The 17558-nt window shown below is 44.6% G+C and overlaps 1 long non-coding RNA gene across 2 annotated transcripts; it reads left to right on the top strand.

The window, feature by feature from the left end:
• Window positions 1-211: 211 nt before the first annotated feature.
• LOC122464927 lies at window positions 212-17524 on the top strand. Of its 2 annotated transcripts, none has more exons than XR_006289368.1 (3): window positions 212-670; window positions 15733-15886; window positions 16589-17524. It is a non-coding gene; the product is annotated as an uncharacterized LOC122464927 (long non-coding RNA). The 2 variants fall into 2 exon arrangements; XR_006289369.1 differs by lacking the exon at window positions 212-670 and adding an exon at window positions 15484-15641.
• The last annotated feature ends 34 nt before the right edge of the window (window positions 17525-17558 follow it).

Raw genomic sequence — 17558 nt, 5'->3', positions numbered from 1 at the left:
GTGAAAGGGCAGCAGAACGGTACTTAATCTGCCCTGATTGAGGTCACCCTAAATTGAACCTCACTTGCTAAGCAGGGGGAAGGGATGCCAAATCCCAGTGAGTATGTGATGTTTGTAGCTGGTGGTGGGGATGCTGCTAAAAGAGTTCTAGATGTTATTTGACCTTTTCCTTTCTAGTGTGTATAGGCAGAGTAATTAGATTCAACTGAAAGCCATCGCTGATAAACAGGTTTTGGGATTATGCCTTTGACTTGGTGTTGTGGTGAAAGGAAAGACAATGCAGAGGTTGTTCTGATAGTGAGATTCTTTGCTACCCAGCGAACTCACTAAGAGCTGTAATCACTAAAGACCAGGGTGAAGGGGTGGAAACTTAGAACCCGGCATTGCGGAAGTGGCAGTGAGCATTCAGTGGCGGCAGCATGCAGTCGGCGGTGGCACAGAAAAGCAGCAGCAGCAGCAAAGTGGCAGCAGCAAACATCCAGTTGCAGAGGTGCCCAGTGAGCACAGAGACATTGCTTGATGCTCCCTCCCCCTTTTCTGGGGTGGTGGTGAACCCCTGCAAACACATCTCTGAACTTCACTACCCACGGACCGCCAACTGTGAGTGGGGTGCAGCAGAGGGAGCGATGTGCTAGAGGGACATTCATTTGTTGGACTTTCCCACTCCAAGGTGGGAAACTGAGGCAAAGGACACTGCCTCACATACAGTGGGGTTAGGGTTTTGCTTATGGTTGTATGCTTTTGAATGTGTTTGGAATGTTTTCCCAAACTAATGCTTGGTTCCCTTTCCCTTTTATTAAGCCTTCTCTTTTGTTACTCATAGACTCAATGCTTGGGAGAGGGGAAGTATTGCCTCTTAGCCATGCCCAGGGCTGGTGTTTAGTTTTCCCAGATTACTGAGTTGGGGGTCGAGCTGGTTCTGTTTTGTATTGTTAAGAGGAGCCCCTAAATATTGAACCTGCCCCTTGTTGCTGCTGACTCCACCTGACAGAAGGGCTACTTACACTATCACAATGTGTGGTGTACCTCATCCAGTGCACTGAATGCCCCGATAAGAACTATGTGTGTGAAACCAGACAATCACTATGCTCTTGAATGAACTCACACAGAAAAACGATAAAAGACAAAAATACCAACCTGTGGGTAAGCTCTTTTCACAGAGCAATGATTGTTCCATATCTGACCACTCGGTCTCCATCCTTGAAACCTGCACAACACCTCCAAAAGACGAGCCTGGGAGCTTAAATTCATAACTCTGCTAGACACTAAAACTCACGACTTAATAAAAACCCTGCATTTATGGCTTGTTACAACAATCTGTTACCCACTAACCTCCCATATGACTGCAAAGGTGTTTTTGTCCAGTGACTGCAGAGGTCCTATGACTGCAGTGGTGGCCACTTTCACCTTGAATGGTCCCTTACACTATGTGTTAACTACCTATGCTAAACAATCAGTTCCACCTTGTATTAGCTGTGAAACTCTGTGGGCTACGCTTGAAATGCTACAGCTGCACCGTGGCTGAAGCACTTCTGTGTAGACACTACCTATGCCCAGGGAAGGGGTCCCCCTGGCGCTGTAGGTAATCGACTTCCCTGAGAGTCAGTAGGTAGGTTAACAGAAGAATTCTTTTGTCAACCTAGCACTGTCTACACTGGGGGTTAGGTTGGCTTAACTACGCCACTCAGGGTTGTGGATTTTACACGCCCCGGAGTAACGTAGTTAAATTGACAATTTTCTAGTGGAAGCCGGGCCTCAGTACCTTTCCCAGATCTGAAGAAGAGCTCTGTGTGGCTTGAGAGCTTGTCTCTCTCACCAACAGAAGTTGGTCCAATAAAAAATATTACCTCACCCACCTTGTCTCTCTAACAAATGGGAAAACAGGGAAGCTTACATCTATGAGTACAAAGAGCAGCTGGGAAATACCAATGACTGATAGGGAAGCTAAAGGTATCAGTGAAAAAACCATCTATGTCTAGTACGGTTAAGGACAATAAGAAAAAATTCTTTACATAGATCAGGAACAAACAAACAAATCCTAGCAATGGTACTGGGCCAGTACTAAGAGAGGATAGTAGAATGGTCAGCCATGATGCAGAAAAGGCAAAAGTATTCAATAAGCATTTCTTTGTTCTGTATTTGGAAAGACATAGTATAATGTATTCAGATCTGACAATGAAATAGCTCCCATTCCATCAGTAACTAGGGAGGATGTTAAATAGCAACTACCTGTATTAAAACAAACCTTTTAAAATCAGCAGAAGTGGATAACTTGCACCCAGGAGTGTTAAAAGAATTAGCTGAGAAGCTCTGAAGCATGAATGCTATTTTAAACAAATCTTGGAAACCTGGAGACGTTCCAGAGGAATGGAACAAAGCTAATGTCTATAAAGGGTAAATGTCAGCAGCTAATATGGCTTCAAATGCAGTTTAGCCAATGCCTTAAATCTTTCATTCATGTTACGCTAACTTGATTCAGCTAACACAACAGAAACTCAGAACCCTTTTGCCCATCCAGGCAGGACTGTAGGGACATGGTGTGGGACTTAGGAGACCTGGTTTCTATTCCTAACTCTGACTTAGTCTGTGGCCTTGGGAAAGTTATTGATCTCTGTCTCAGTTTCCCCCATGGAAATAATGGTATTTGACCTCCTTTGTAAAGTGCTTTGAAATCAGTGCAGATTATTGAAATAAGATCAGGAGAGGGTGGGTTTTATTCACTAGCCTTTTGCCAGTGCTGCACCCCAGCTGCCTGAACTAGCTGGGACCATTTTAATCTTAACCTGCCTCTTCTGATCCTGAAAGGTAATGGGATTCCTGAATTACTGCCCTGGTGAATCTGAGCAAAATAGCAATACTGCTTTTTCTCCTCCTAAAGAACGACAACAAGTTTGTCAGCATCAGCCTTGTCTCCTCTTTGTGCTCAGTGCAAGAGCTCTGCACGACTGGGCATGGCCCTTACTAAAAACCCTACAAACCCCTACTCAATAATTTGCACTGTGTAAAAGTCAGCCAAACCCCGGCATGCATGGTGCCTGATCAGGATCTAAAGCCAGAGAGCCCCCTCTGGTGACTGTACGTGGCAAAACTGTTTTAAAAGAGAGGTTACTATCAGAGAAGTGATTGTAGATATGACACTTCCTGGATGTGGTCGAGTTATAGCTGCTGACTTTATTGACAGAAATAAGATTTCACTGCTCTTCACTCCTCTCGGCTGATTCTCCAGGGCTCAGAGAGGAAGAGCTGGATTCTATTCCAATGTGTGCATCATCAGGGGAATTACTCAAGGGCCTAGTCCAAAGCCCACAGAAGTCAATGGGAGTCTTCCCACTGACCCCCAATTTCCAACTGCAGGGCCAAACGCTGCCATCGGTTACACCCATGCATCTGCATTGCACACCGCTGCAACTGAGGGAAGAACCCAAAGACAATGCGACTACGAGGGCTGATCTTGGCCAGCAACATCCTAATTACTGGTGTTGGTGAGCAAGCTAGAAAGCACTGAAGCAGGAATCTAAAAGATAAACGGAAGGCTTGATTCTAACTGCCCCTATGTAGGAGCCCTTTCCTTCTCCATCCCCCGCCTGGTGCACTTGCTCAGGAAAAGGCCAGAATCCTGTTTTTGCACTCCTTGTGCACAAGGTGCAAGGAGTGATAGCACGGATTGGCATTATGCATACTAGAAACACCAGGGACAAGACCCTGCCATGCCCTCCCCCTCTCCTACTAGCTGGTGTTGTAAGGATGTTACGAGATGAAAAACAGGGGAAGGAGCTAAGCACATTTTCCCCCAGTACCACAGAAGACATCCTGACAATCTGCTTCTTGCCACTGCTGCTGATGGCTGGACCTCTGCACCCTCTTCCAACCAGGGCTGTGGGCTTTAAAAACAATGATCTGAGCTTGAATGTACATTTAGAAAAGCCAGCTTTTTCCTTGGAATAATGAGCAATTTGACCTGGAAGTAACAGACACAAACATGCAACGACATTTATAATTTCACACACAGAACCCCAGAATACCTGTGTAGAGCTACCCCAGGAAATTGCCAGTTGTAAATAAGGTGCACTGGAGATATTTGATCAGTGTTTCTGCTCAGCTTGCCTGGTCTCCTGAGAGAGTGCACAATATATGATCATTATGACCAGTTCCTTTCATCTGCTTACTCATATGCTGTCGAGTTGTTTGGATAATGAGACTTCTGATTCCAACCCTTGACAGGAAGGAGGGGAGTGAGGGAGTGCTAGATTTGTGTGTGTTCATGTTATGGTATCTACGTGACTGGGTAAACATGCGTTCAATTACACTGTGAGGGATCAAACTGAGGTATGCTAATAAGGGTGCTAGGATTATAAAACCTAAACACCAAAGATTCTCTGGCCTCCGTCTCCCCCTTCTCCCTTGCATTGTGCTGTTTTGAACTCAAAGCTTCTGCTCATTAGCCTTGTTCTGCATTGGATTCTACTGAGCCCAGCTGAGAGCAGATGATTGAAGAGAGGGGAGTTCTGATAATTTTTGATCATAGCCTCAGGAAATGTTGAACCCTGGAAGACTTTCTTGTCAAGCAAGTTGCTTATGGCATGCAAAGAGCAAATGCCTTGTACTAGGGTTGATGTGGCCAATAGGGGAGAGGAAGGATACAAAGAGAAAGGGCCAATTGAACCAAGCTATTGTTTTCTTTCAAATTCATATGACAACACTGCAGGGGCAGAAATAGATAGTTGGAATCATTACGGAGGAAAAATCAGATCTGTTAGAAAGGAGGAATGGACAACTGAGGTGAGAGCAACCGTTGCAGAAGATCATGTAGGTGATACACTGCATTCAAGTATTACAGCAAATTAAAGGCCACCTAAAAACTTCACCATGACCACTGTTTCACCCTACAACCACTCAGAATATCACAGCAACTCCACTGCGTGGCTCCACTAATTAGGTGGGTGGCCCTTCATTCTATTGTGTGCAGCCGCCCAGGCGCGCACCTTAGAGGGAACTATCCATGGACCACCTGAGTGGAGCTCGTGGACCACTGGTGGTCCACGGACCACAGTTTGAGAACCTCTGCTCTAGAGGACAATTGAACATATACACAAAGAATGAATATGACTTTCACTATTAAGCCCCTGGAAAATAGATGCCTGAAGCATACTCACAATGTGCATGTGAAGCTTATCATAGCATCTAAGTTACCTTCAGCCAGAATTTTGATTTTCATGCCTGTGATATTGGTTCAAATAATGTTGCAAAAGCCAAGGATGCTGCATGCAGGGCACGACTGGACTAGTTTCCTGAACAGGATGTATTGTAACTTTTCAGCTTTGGGTCATCCATGCTCTGCAACTAGCTTTACACCCAGAATGTAGACTTTGTAGTGAGAGAGGTTTCGCAGACCCTAATATAAATATAACTGCTTTTATATTTTTGTCAATAAATTCGGTTTAGGTCTCATCTAACCTTCCCCTACAGATGCAAACAGGACTCTGCCAGGGCAGAAGAATACCATGACACTGACTAGAAATAGAAGTGAAAGTGAACTGCACTGACGAGAATTGGCTTTTATTATTCTTTCGATTGCGTTATTCTAAGATGTTAGTACAGACATAAACAACATTAGTATTGACAGTGTGCGTCAACACAGATAGCCACAAATATGCCAATGACACAAAGCTTTATGGATCGTTTTCATCCAGGATAGACAGCTCTGACTAATGCATATGCCTGTGCATAAAGGAGCCTGGACCTGGAAGAATATTAGCTACCTCAGTCTGGACTCGAAAGACAGGCGTTATTCTAAATTGGAAGAGCAAACCACAGCAGTGATGATCTTCTATGAAGCAAGTACATTGTGTGTCTGCTGATTGCCTTTTATTCTTTGATTTTTTCATGTGAATCTGTGTGACACTAAAAATAGTTTCCTTTTTTTTTTTAAACCAAAATGTAATTAAAACATTATTTTGCCATTTTTTTTGGTGCTTTTTATTTTCTGGGGCTGTCATGGGGCAGGAATGGCCACAGCTGGCAGAAACTGAACACCCTCTGTGGGAGCTCTTGGGCCTGTTGGCAACTGCTAAGTGAGTGGCTGGACAGTGGTGAGAATGAGTCATAGATATTTAGGTCAGAGGGGACCATTGTGGTTATCTAGTCTGGATAACATAAAACCTCACACAGTACTTTCTGCGTCAAACTCGTAACATCTGCTTGAGCTAGAGCATACCTTGTAGAAAGAGATCCAGTCTTGATTTAAAGACTTCAGGTGATGGAGAATCCACCATGTCTCTCGGTAAATTGTTCCAATGGTCAGTTGCCCCGGCTATTAAAAATTTGAACCTTATTTCCAGTTTGAATTTGTCTAGCTTCAATTTCCAACCATTTGATCTCATTAGGCCTGTTTCTGTTACATTCAAAAGCCATCTACGATCAGAAATCTCTTCCTCATGTAGGGCTGGGTTGTGACCAAGTCAGAGAATCATAGAATATCAGGGTTGGAAGGGACCTCAGGAGGTCATCTAGTCCATCCCCCTGCTCAAAGCAGGACCAATCCCCCATTTTTTTTTATTTTTTTTTTGCCCCAGATCCCTAAATGGCCCCCTCAAGGACTGAACTCATAACCCTGGGTTTAGCAGACCAATGCTCAAACCACTGAGCTATCCCTCTCCAAGGTTAAGTCACCTCTTAACCAGCTCTTGGATGAGCTGGAGAGCAGCAGCTGCTGGCCGGGCACCTACTCTGAAGGCAGCACCGCTGTCAGCAGCAGCACAGAAGTAAGGGCAGCACTACAGCAGCCAGATCTCCCAGTCCATGAATTTAATAGGGCCCTATCCATGGAACAAAAAGGAGGGAGAGAGCTGGGACTCATATGATGGGGAAATGAAGCTGAAATGGTTTGGGGACTGTTGAAAGGAGATGAAGCCATCAAAAAGGAGATGCTGGGGGTGGAGGGAGCAGAATACTGGGAGCGTTGTATAAGGAATGCTAGAGTTGGAGGAAGCATGGAGCTAGTAAGTCAAGAGACGGCTAGTGACATTTTTCAGGCAAAAATGGCCCAATAGCACATGAGGCCAGCAAACCATTATGGTGACAGGAGGAGGAAGTGGGAGTGGGGATGAGGCCCATACATCACCACACCAACTGGGAAAGACTGCTGTCAACCCAGTGGAGGAGAAGCTGGTACCCCAAGGCACAATCAGGCTGTGAGCTACACTTCCAACAGGATGCCTAGAGTCCTTACATCAAGCTTAACTGGTCAGTTTGCAAATACCATGTAGCTTCTGATTTATTCACTGCCTCCAAAAGAAGGGAGGGAGGAGAGAACAATGAGCTCTGCCTTTTAACTGCCTGAATCAACTACGAGACATTCCAGCTCCACCAGTCTCACTGGCCACCAGAGGATGCAGGGTAACGGGCGCCTTTGGATTTGACCCAAAGGGCTCTGTTGGATCCAATTCTTATTGTGCACTCACTAAATAACAGTCAACCAAAACAAATTATGTTATGGAGAGAAAAATCATCAGGTTTTAAAGTGTCTTCAGGCCATAATTCACTTATTACTCTGTTAACAGTCTGTATTTTAAATCACATGACTATTTAACTTTTATTTAAGAACTTTAGTTTGCTACCATAAAGGGCCTGATCCCACACCAGTAAAATTCGCATTGCCTTCAGAATGGGATCAGTCCTGAACTACCCGTTGTCCAAATTCCCAATTTACCTGAGCAGCTCCACGGACTGCAGCAGAGTGAAACTACATTCACAGTGAGTAACAGGGATAAAAACTTGACACTATGCCATCAGAAAGGGCTCTGAACTAACAATTTTAGCTGGCTGTTAAGGAAGCTAAATAGGTGGAAGCCATGTTTAAACAAACAAAACAACACAACAAAAAAACAAAACAAAAGAAACCCACTCCACCTCCCGCAGTGTTTGTAAGGGTCTGTTTGCTGACAAAAGATTATTTCAGTAGCTGTTCATTAACTACTGAGAGTCTCACACTTTGTCTTCAGGTAATCAGGTTATAGAATTGCTAATGAGAAAGGATTTGATTTAATGTATTAATGGGCCACACTTCTAAACACAGTATCAACCTCAAATCTAGTTAATATAGAATGTTTTCTTCTGGCTTAGATTTCTCAGCTGAGGTTTATTAAAACAAATCATTGCTAATTTAAACAATATGACTGCACTCCTGCCGAAACAGTCACTACAGAGGCCTTGTAATTTATTTTGTATGGAGTTCTGACTTAGGTAAGAAACATTGCAGTGAAAGTCAGACAGATCTCCATCTCTCAGCAATTACTAATGAAAATGGGGAGCCAAATCCTGGAGTCCCTACACATGCAAAATTCTCATTAAAATCAATGAAAGTTTTGCCTGCATAAGGCCTGAAGGTGTGGAATGATTCCCATGCGGTGTGAGGCACTCTCAACTACAACAGAAGTTGATAGGAATTGAGGATGCTCAGCACCTTTAGGGTCCAGTTCTAAGTGAGATTTGCAGGATTTGGCCTGTGATGGGTGGGGTCACAGAAACCCCCTTGGGACTGCCATCTAATGTGCTGAGACTACCTCTGGGCCCATTTTCCATGCCAGCTTGGGACCTCAGAACCCTGTCTTGTTGAGCCAGACACACTAGCCTGCTGCAAATGTTATACCAATAAAATAAAAACCAGCAGGATCTTATTGAAGGGGAAAAGGCAAAATGCCACATTTATTGTGAATACAGAAATAATCAATTAGTTATAGCTATAACATTCCATTCAATTTCATATTTATTCACACATTCATTCACACACACACACAGGTTCTGCAAGGTTGTTATCATAGTTACCAGCCTTAGAGTTGCTCATGCTAAGCCACTGGCCAGGTGGCCTGGACATGAGGAGGGAGCAGGGCCTTGTCAGATGCACATCTGATGCTCCTGGAAGTTGGTTTGCAGAATCAGACCCCAAAGTTCTCACTTTCCAGAGTCCATTTTTATAGGAATTTCTTCCTATGCCAGTCTATGGGAATTGCTTCATCATGCTGTTGCTGAATCAATCAGCAGATGGCACATTCCTGACAGCTCCGTGCTGCCAGATGTTATCTTGTTCTTTGGTTCTCCCATTCTTGAGGCTGTTGGATGGATTCCAGTCTGCCCTCTGGAGGTCCTCTGGTTATTTCCACTTAACACCTTCTTCAGCCGATGGACACTGGATTCTTAGGCTGGCACCTCCCTGATCATTCAGTTATTATCCACACCAAGCATCCATCCACATACACCCTCTATCTCTCTTTTAATCACAATTGTTAACAAAGCAAGATGAATACAACAAAAGGGCGGGGAGTCTCTGGATGCTGTTTCTGTTGTTACAGAGCATTGCTTTGAGTCTCTCTCTGTGTGAGTAGTTGTTGTTACAAAGAATTGCTTTGAGAACAGACTCTGTCTTAGAATGTACTAACACAATTAGCAGCTTGCAAGTTTCACACATAGAGGGAGAGAAACAGTACCAAAAACCAAGAGACCTCTTAATTAGTAATACCGTGGAATTTAAACTGTGGGAATCAAACTCATTTGTGATTTTAATACAGAACTTCTTTAATATGATCCAACATAATCACAAACCCAGGTCTGAACCATGTCCCCCAAAGCTGCAGGCTTTAACTGAAAACCACTTAGCAGGTACTCCTGTCTCCAGCACCCAGATACCCAGTTCCCAATGGGTTCCAAACCCCAAATAAATCCGTTTTACTCTGTATAAAGCTTATACAGGATAAACTCATAATTGTTTGCCCTCTATAATGCTGATAGAGAGATATGCACAGCTGTTTGCTCCCCCAGGTGTTAATTACTTACTCTGGTTCAATTAATAAGCAAAAGTGATTTTATTAAGTATAAAAAGTAGGATTTAAGTGGTTCCAAGTAATAACAGAACGAAGTAAGTTACCAAGCAAAATTAAACAAAACTTGCAAGTCTAAGCCTAATACAGTAGGAAACTGAATACAGATGAAATCTCACCCTCAGAAATGTTCCAATAAGCTTCTTTGATAGACTGGACTCCTTCCTAGTCTGGGTCCAGCAATCACTCACACTCCCGTAGTTACTGTCCTTTGTTCCAGTTTCTTTCAGGCATCTCTTGGGGGTGGAGAGGCTATCTCTTAAGCCAGCTGAAGACAAAATGGAGGAGCTTCCAGGGCCTTTTATATTCTCTCTCTTGTGGGCGGAAACCCTTTTGTTCTTCTGTGCAAAGTCACAGCAACAAGATGGAGTTTGTAGCCACCTGGGCAAGTCACATGTCTATGAATGAATCAGCTTTTGCAGGCTAACACCATTGTTTACATGTTAGTTTGAATGTTCCCAGGAAGGCTCAAATGTGGATTGGTGTCTCCCAAAGTCCATTGTCAGTTAAGTGTTTCCTGACTGGGCACTTACTGAGATAGTCCTTTCTCAAGAAGCTGACCAAATGCTTCACTAAAGCTACTTAGAATCAAACACATTGAGATACAAGTACATAGCCAATATTCATAACTTCAAATACAAAAATGAAACACACATACAGACAGCATAATCATAACCAGAAAACTACAACCTTTCCATAGACACCCCACTTGACCTCTTCTGTACAAAACCTGGTGCAGCCATAGGACTCTGGTTGCAACAATGATCTATACGGTCACAGTTCATGTCAATAACATCACATGGCCTATGGTGAATAACATATACATCCGCTTCAGTACATGAATGACATTTGTGTAGTAAACGCCAGGAGCTGGGAGTCCTGGTGCCACAGGTGAAGAATACAGATCACACTATCATCACTCCGAGAGCTAGAACCATGCTGGAGAGGACCCTGAAGGATGCCATCCGCTGCCAATACATGGAAAACCTGAGACAGAAGCCGGACCAGGGCAAGGTGTTCGAGGTGCCATGCAAGTGGGACGCCAGCAACCGCTTCCTCCCCGGGGCCAGCTTCACCCGATTTGCCGACTGGAGGTTCATCCACAGGGCCCGGCTCAACTGCGTCCCACTGAATGGAGCCACGGGAATTGGGACAAGTGATGCAGGAAGTGCAGCTATGCCAACGAGACGCTACCCCACGTCCTGTGTAGCTGCAAGCCCCATTCAAGAGCTTGGCAGCTTTGACACAAAGCCATCGCCTGGCCAGAGCCATCCCGCCACCTGTAGAGAAGGTTCCCGTAAATTCCACCATCCCCAGAACCGACAGCCAACTGCAACCGGACATCATCATCACCAACGAGGACTGGAAGAAGATCATCATGGTGGACATCACAGTGCCGTTCGAGAAGAGGACCCCAGCCTTCCATGATGCCCGAGCTCGAAAGGTGGAGAAATATGCCCCTCTGGCCGAAACCTTGAGAGCTAAGTGTTACCAGGTCCAGACACATGCACTGATCATTGGAGCCTTAGGAGCATGGGACCCCAGTAACGAGCAAGTGCTGAGAGAATGCAGAATCGGTCAATGCTACACTCGGCTGATGCGGCAACTCATGGTGTCTGACGCCATCAGGTGGTTGAGGGACATCTACATAGAACACATCACCGGACATCGGCAATACCAGGAGGGATGAGCTGGAGTTCTGATGAGAAGAACAGTCAGGAAAGTAACTGAAATACTTTCCTCATGGATTGTATTTTTTAAATGAACAACCTACCTAATTCTCAATTACTGAGGGACAATCTCCACTCATTGATGTATTTTGCTTTCCACAACCAAATCTCTGTACAACTTTTCATGAGTGATGTATCCGAGTATTCGGATTCTAATATCTAAACTGTATTGTTAAATATATTCACCTAAATTTGAGTTATGGCTGATTATGTACTCTATGTATCATATGACTTTTAAAAACTAACTTTATATTTGTGGATAATCTTAGTAATATACACAGATGTACAGACACTCATTTCCCAACCGATGTATTATATAATTTTTTCAACATTAGCTTTAATAAAATGTTTAATTATGTTGAGGCACTTATCGGTTTATGCAAGCTGGGGGTATGTATGCAAATCTCCTTTCCTGAATCAAGCAAAAAAGAAACTGAAACAAATGCCAGTCATCAGCTAGTGATAAATCATCTGAGGATCAGACTGAAAAACAGCAGCCACACCTAATTTAACTATTTGACTTGTTAACTGTAAATATACATATGCAACCAATGACCCCATTCATTCAGCCGTGAATTTGCAGTAAAACAGAGAAAAAAACAAATCTGTCAGATTTGCTCTCATCTGTGTCTCCCACCCAGCAAGAACTGCTTTCTCAAACTGCTTGCCCTCTGAATGAGAGCCATTGTCCAATACCTCAACATAGGTAGGTTCAGAACAAAACTGACACCTGTTATTAACTAAAACACAATAGATGAATTGTAAGTAAAGGTTCATTTGCCAGGTCATAAGTTAAGAACATGCCTTTTTTCCCTAGTAAAGATAAGGCATCTTGCAGCAGGAAGAGAGACTTTGAAGCTCACAAAGTCCAGGATTACTGAGTCACCTTTGTCTTAGGGTAGGTCTACACTAGGGGCTTGTCTACACTGACATTTTATAGCACTCTAACTTGCTGGCTCAGGAGTGTGAAAAATCACCCCCCCTGAATGCAGCAACTTTGAGAGCTTTAAAGTGATAGTGTGGGCACGCTCGGAGCTATTCCCCTCGTGGAGGTGGATTACCAGGAGCGCTGGGAGAGCTCTCTCCCAGCACTCGCGCGTGACCACACTCACACTTCAAAGCGCTGCCACGGGAGCACTCCCATGGCAGCACGTTGAAGTTTCCAGTGTAGATGTAGCCTAAAAACTTGCATCAGCGCAGCAGCAGCTGTTGGTGCTTCTGGTAAAGATGCTCTATGCCGACAGGAGAGTGCTCTCCCGTCGGCTTAATAACTCCGTCTCTGTGAGAGGCGATATCTATGTTGGTGGGAGAAGCTCTCCCGTGGACATAGCACTGTCTATAGGGGGGGTTAAGGTCGGTATAACTACATCACGCAGGGGCGTGGATTTTTCACATCCCCAGGGCGACGTAGTTATATAGAAGTGTGTAGTGTAGACCTGGCCTTAGAGACCTACAGAAGTAATGGAGAATTTCAGCCATTTCTTTCTTAAGTAAGGGCTTGTCTACATGGGAAAATGTGCTGAAATAGTTAAACTGCTCTAGTTATATTGGTATAACTCCCTGTGTAGATACTCTTATTCTACAAGAAGTTTTTTTTTTTTCTCATAAGCTAAACTGGAAAAAGAAACTCTTCTTGCAGAAAGTGTGTCCACATGGGGAGTGCTAACAGTGTAACTAGAGCAGTTTAACTATACTGATAAAACTCCCTATGTAGAGCAACCCTACATTTTCTAAGACCTTTTTTCTTGCAGAGATAGTGAGACAATGTAGGGCCTGATCACGTGCCATTGACTTTAAAGTATAGCAAACTGATTGCTGAACTACTATCACTACAATTAAACCATTTATTATCCTCACAGCTGCCAGGGCTGGCCTCCAGGACTCGTTAAAACCCCTCGGCTTGAGCCCCTGGATGTTTGGGAGGAGGGCAGACCACTTTGGTTGCAGCAGAGACTGATGATTCCTGAGCTATTGTTAGTGGTGCTAGGTCTACTGCAAGCTCCTTCCTAGAAGATGGTGGGGTGGATTGGAGCTTCTGTGCATTACGGAGGGGGCAGTAGATAGTATTATGGGGAGGGGCTGTACATTTATGCTAGTTCCTAGTGTGATAACGTTACTTGTTTGGAGATTTCTGGAATCACTGGGGTTGGGGACAGGGAAGAGCTAAAAACACAGAAATATCTGACGTCAGTTAAAACTCAAATCATGCAGTTGGAGAGGGGTGGAAAGGGAGGACTCTTCTGTTTCTCCCCAAATCTAGTGGGACCTGTTTAAGTACCAAGATGCCCTGCTTACTGTCTAGTGACACCATTAATCTTTTTTAGAGTTGTGACAAGCAAGTCATCAGCCTGAACTTTCTCAGTCTGCAGACCACTATGTAAGGGAGAGACCCCCTCTCCATTGATCCACCCAGGGCCATCCCTAGCTATTCTGGGGCCCAACACAGCGTGTCCCCCACGCAGAGGAGGGTGTGGGGCCCCAGGCCTCCATGGGGGTGGGGCGGGGCTGGCTTAGGGGACAGGAGGGAACCACCTCCCAGCACTCACCGGTGGCACGGCTGGGGCCGGGCCCCTGCACTTCCAGCCGCTGGTGAGTGCAGGTCCAGCCTTTCTACACTCCTCGGGGGAGTGGGGGCAGGGCTAGGGTGAAGCAGGGGCGGGAAGGGGCGGGGTGGGGGTGAAGCAGGGCAGGGGCTTTGGGGAAGGGGTGGAGTGGGGGCAAGGCTGGGATGGAGCAGGGGTGGGAAGAGGCGGAGCAGGGGCGGAGGCCATGGGGAAGAAGTGGACCAGGGGTGGGAAGGAGTGGGGTGGGAGCGGAGCAGGGCAGGGGCTTTGGGGAAGGGGTGGAGTGGGGGTGGAGCAGGGGTGCGAAGAGGCGGGGCTGGGGCGGAGGCCACGGGGAAGAGGAGGAGCAGGGGCTGGAGCAGCATGCAGCTGCACAGGGCACCAGGAAATTTGGTGCCCCAAATTTCCTGGTGCTCTACCCAGCTGCGTACCTTGCGTATGGGTAAGGACGGCCCTGGATCCACCTGTATGGGCAGTCCCCTTTGCTTGTTTCTTAAAACATTTGTCTCATTTACCAAGGTGTTCTTTGGCCCACAGACCTTAGTCTGAGAATCATTCTCTTTAAAGCAGTGCTACGTCCCATATTAGCAAAGAAATTGTGTTCAGAGGTCAGTGGTCGTGGGCTCAATCCTGCGAGGTACTGAGCGCTCTAAGCTCCCATCAACTTCATTGGGTGTTTAAGATCCTGAACACCTCACAGTAGTCACACAGCACACCGCAGGATTGGGCCCTTAGACCTGTGGCCCCCGTTCAGGCAAGCACTTAAGCCCGTGCTTAGGTGCCAGTGACATTAATAGCATTTCAGAACACTCTGTGTCTCCCAGAACTGGGTCCACAGACACTTTAAACACAATCTCATTACATTTAAAGTTTAATTAAAGTTGACCCTGTGCTTAAGAGCTTTGCTGAATTATATAAGCCAGATTCATCACTACTGTAACTCCATTGACACTGACAGGAGGATGTTTGAGTGCTATAGATTTTATGACTTTCTGTAAAACAATAATCATCATAATACTGCATATACTGTTTTGCGTACTGTAATATAGCGGCCCGAGATGCTTTACCTTAGTGACAAAAACACACCTAAATGATTTTATTGTAATAGAGAAAAACATAAGTTTTTGTAATAACTCTAAATCCCAAAGTATATACATATATTCTAACTCTTCTTGGAATCTAGCTGCATTTACATTAATTCGGAACTCTTGCAGGACTGACACATCCCTTCCTTCACATCTGGAAACCACGACAAGCCACATCCTGTCTATGCTTATTTATTTAAATTTCCTGCAAGTCATAGTGAGCTAAGTACATTCTAGTTGGGGGAGGGGTAAGGAGAAGAAAGTGATGCCGCCGTTTAAATAATAAGAGCAACCTGCATTTAATGCAAAACAATGCTGCATACACTTCTGTTCATTTTTTTATACAGCTGAGTGTGATCATGTATTGTGTCATGAAAAGAGGGGAAAAAGGTCAGCAGCAGCTAGAGGTTTAGAAGCTTTGGGCTAGGCTGTTTTACACAGTTGTGTAACTGACTGAAAAACTTGCTTTAATTTCCTCTAGAGGGAGAAAAACAACCTGTCTGAAAAAATACACTTCCCAATGCCAAGCAACATAGCAGCTGCAGCAGGTGTCTTGTTATCTAGTCTATTCCCATGAGGAAGCAAGTGAGAGTCACGGCTCTGAGAGCTCATCCTGTTCAAACTTGTCCAACAAGGTATATGTAAGCACCTCCTCCCTTGTTATTACTGCATGAGTTGACACTGTACTAAATATCACATAACACTCAGGGGCTATCAGCTCATTTAATAATAACACATTATCATTAATCTTAATTATTGACTGTCAATTTCAAACTCCTTTTCTTCAACCTTCCTGCAAGGCTCTGTAATTGTGTCTTCCTCCCCTCCTACAATTTATCTTCTACCTACTCCTCTACTGACTGTTTCTTTTGTTTTCTCCTCCCACTTGTGGCTCTCCTTTTTTCTTTCTCATACTACCCCACTTAACTTTAGAAGAGTCTTCCACTCTCTCTGTCCTGAAAATACCTTCTTCAATCACCTCCTTCAAATCTTTATTTCTTTCAATTAGTTTTCTACTTTTCTCGTGCTTCACCATTTGACAAAAGAAGAAATGTATGAAATCAAGTGGCATACATAATTTGTTTTCCAGGAAAGTCAATGCTCCCTCAAAAGTAGCAAGTGTGTATGTGTGTGTGTGAAAATAAATGGTGATACTCTACCAAGCTCCATCCTAAACACAAATTTTGGCCATGTGATACCAAAATCTGAGATGAAACTCACAGTAGATGTACAAATTTTTCTCATATGCCCCTGATCCTGCAAAGATTTAAGCACATATATAACACATATTAATACTCTTCCCATGGATGAAGTTATGCATGTTTAAATCTTTGCAGGATCTGGGCTTTTGACCTGGTCTACACCAGAAGAGAAGGTGTAGATGAGAGAAGATGTGATAGAGCGATACAAAATAATAAATTGCACAGAGACGGTCAATAGGCCTCTCCTACTTTACCTTTTGAATTATATCTGAACAAGAGGACATTCAATGAGAAGGTAAGATATATAGCATGTATAAAAGGAAATACTTTACACAGTGCATAACTAATTGGTGGAACTCACTGCCACAAGATATATTTGAGGCATTCAATTTAGGAGGATTCAAGAAATATATTTATATAGAAAACGTGAACATCCAACATTATATTAGATGGGCTACATTTTTACAGAAGATCATTATGTTTCAGGATGTAAAACATCAGTAACTCAGGGGGAGTAAAAGAAGAGAGAGTAAAATGCCCTGCTGGGGCATTTGAGCCAATGGGAGCACAGCAGAAAGGTTTAATCTTCACTGGTTCCTAAATTGCTGACACTTGGGATTTTGGGACCCTCCACCAAGGGAGTAGAATTGCTTCTTCCGTGTTTCTTGGGCTCTTCTACTGCCTGGTGGGGGGGGCGGTCTGTGACCAGGCCCTGATTTTCAACTTGTGTGTCGCGGACCTCTGGGTGCCCCCAGACTATGCCTAAGATTTCTAAAGGGGGCTGTACCGCAATTCCAATTTTTTTAGGGGTCTGCAAATGAAAAAAGGTTAAAAACCACTGCTCTATGGGGATCAGCAGCTCTGGGGAGACAGCACTCCAAGGCAGCCAGCCCCTCTGCCACCCCTTACCCATTTTTCCTTTTTCCGGAGTCTGCAAACACCCCATGCGGTCACCCGCCCGCGCTTTAAGTGAGGGTGGGGTAAGGACAGACAGTCCTGTTCCCGGTGGGCGCGGGGCAACGCAACAAAGGGTGCGAAGGGGAGGGGAATCTTGGGGGACAATCCAGGGGCGTGTCCAGCTGAGGCTCTAGCCAATGGAAGCGTC

This window comes from Chelonia mydas, chromosome 3 (assembly GCF_015237465.2).
Source record: "Chelonia mydas isolate rCheMyd1 chromosome 3, rCheMyd1.pri.v2, whole genome shotgun sequence".
Classification (NCBI taxonomy): Eukaryota; Metazoa; Chordata; order Testudines; family Cheloniidae; genus Chelonia; species Chelonia mydas.
Note: the sequence above shows the minus strand (reverse complement) of the source record. Positions and strands in the feature narration are given on the sequence as shown.